This window comes from Talpa occidentalis, unplaced genomic scaffold, assembly GCF_014898055.3.
Source record: "Talpa occidentalis isolate TD23 unplaced genomic scaffold, MPIMG_talOcc4v2.1 talOcc4.4, whole genome shotgun sequence".
Lineage (NCBI taxonomy): Eukaryota > Metazoa > Chordata > Mammalia > Eulipotyphla > Talpidae > Talpa > Talpa occidentalis.
In genome coordinates, this window is record NW_023604295.1 from 58,563,148 (window position 1) to 58,565,547 (window position 2,400).

General features: G+C 35.9%; 1 non-coding gene across 1 annotated transcript; it reads right to left on the bottom strand.

Annotated features, from left to right (window-relative positions):
- Positions 1-1,149: 1,149 nt before the first annotated feature.
- Positions 1,150-1,309, bottom strand: LOC119258373 (U1 spliceosomal RNA). Its single transcript, XR_005128235.1, has one exon. It is a non-coding gene; the product is annotated as a U1 spliceosomal RNA (small nuclear RNA).
- Positions 1,310-2,400: the final 1,091 nt, after the last annotated feature.

The window sequence follows — 2,400 nt, forward strand, 5'->3', positions numbered from 1 at the left end:
CAAATAGATTGAGAGTTCTGCAAAAATCATTATTCATTAATCCATAATTGTAAACTGAGGGAAATGTGACTGGTTAGGGGAAGAGAACGTTGATTTGTCTTCTCTCCTGCCTGCCATGTTATGAAGATGCCCTCCTTGTCCAAACTTGAGGTAGGCTCCTCTCAGTCCTCTTTCTAACCAGACCTCAGCTTTGGCCCTCTTTTCCTCTCTCTAGATTAGCAATAGTAAGAACGCTGCTAAGTTAGTTTAGTGAAACTCTCCCTACTCTTAATAACTCCTCTTAGTAATTTTTCAGAGTTTGTCCCCCTCATCCCTCATTCTTCTCACTGGACTAGAAATCTCCACCTATCTTTGCTGTATATCAAATTGAACCTGATTTTTCTCTCTTATTGCAATAATCTAGACACCTATTACAATTGTCCTGATCAAGTTTTTTTTTTACTGTTTTAAAAAGTATAGTAATAATTTTTTTTTCTTTACTGCACATCTGATCCTTCTCCTACTATTGACAAATGCTGGGTAAGTCCAGCAGAGAACTCATTGGGATGAAGTGAAATATGTTAAATTAACATTTGTATCCTAGGTGACTCAAATACAAAATTCTGTCTACACTATTTACTTGAGAATACATATAGCATCAGAAGAGTTTGAGCACAAAAGAAAATATCAGGTAAAAACATAGGGAGAAATCACATTGCAACAATATTAGTGAGTTTCATAAAGAATTGGAGAAATGTATGGGGTAATAAAATATATAAGATAGTAAAAGGAGAGTGGTAATGGATTCCATGATGAAATGACATGACTCAAAACTGAGAGGTTTAAATGGTAGAATTTATTAAGGGGTGCTAGTCAGAGAGGAACATTAACCCTCCAAATGGTAGACACTAAATGACTTAATAAGAAAAGTTGCTATGGTTCAAGAGGAAAGATTTGAGAATAATGTATATGATGTAAATCTGTTACAAATTTACTAAATAAGCTTATTCAAAAGTTCTAACTCTAGGTATTACAGTTTCCTCATTCATAATAAAAACTAACATAATTTATACACCCATTTCTGTAACAAAAATATAACGGATGTGAACTATTTTGTTACTTGTAAAATATTATTATGCAACTATAAATAATCATTGCTTGTTTTTTCCAAGGGAGAGTGCAAATGCAGTCCCCCACTGCCAAAAATATTCAGCTGAGTTTTCCACAGTTGGGGAAATCGCAGGGGTCAGTACATCTGGAATGCAATGATAAGTCTTGCCTTTAGAAAACCAACTTTGTAATCATGGTATCTCCCTTACCAGGTAGGTATAGAAAAATATTACTTAATTCTCAATGAATTAGGGAACACTTGCAGAATTCTGAAATGCTAAGCAGTATAATCATTCTATCATTTTAGAAATATTTACTGGAAAAACGAGACAGCAAGGTAATCAACAAGTCTATTAAAATGTTTCAAATGAGAGATGCAGAAAATTAAAAGGCAGCTATATGCATGTAGGAGACAGATCATACTGAAGTTTAGCAACTGGTTAGAAATGAAACAAAAAAGGGAGAAAACACAGATGACTCCAGGGTTCCAGAACCTGATGCGGATGATGTCATTCACAGAAAGAGAAATCAATAAAGGAAAAGGTGTAGAAGAAAGATAATGAATTTGACTTAGAAAATACAGATTTAAGGATGTCAGTGAGAAATTCTGGCAAAAGTACCTAGCAGAGATTGAAAATAAAGCATGGTAAAGGAGTCTAGGAAAGAGATAAAGATTTGGGAAATGTTTATTAACCACTTATTAATTATTTATTAGTATTAGTTTGCAATAGTGTAATTTCCCATAGAAAGGTGATGTTCTAAATTTCCTGCCTTACCAAAGGAAGGGTGGAGCTGAGCAGAGAGAGAGCGAGAGCTATAAAGAACTTGGGAGAGAAAGCAGGAGGGAGAAGACCTGGAGGAGGTACTTGGAGCAGAGAGACATGGAAGAAGAAGCCACACTTGCTTCTGAGCCTTGTACTTGCACTAGGGATCTGGGGTACATGGAAAGAGACACTTAGAAGATTTGTGGGTAAGAGACCTGTAGAAAAACTGATAATGGCAGTTTTTATTTTTACTTGTATTTTGATTTTGCTCCCTTCCTTCCAGACTTGCCTGGTTCCTTTTGCCTCTTCTTATGGTTCCCTGCCGAAGGTGCCTCAGACTTGTGGCAAGTGGTCAGGCCTCAGTGGCTCACAGTGGCCAATCATGTTTGACTGGGCATTTACCTACAAGGGGATGGGTATCTTTGGGTACTTGATTTGGAAACTATATTCTTTCTCTTCTTTTTATATATTTCACACTATTTTGTTAAAATTTTTTTTTTCTATGGGTGATCTTACAGACTGAGAGTGTGATGTGTGTTTATGCAGT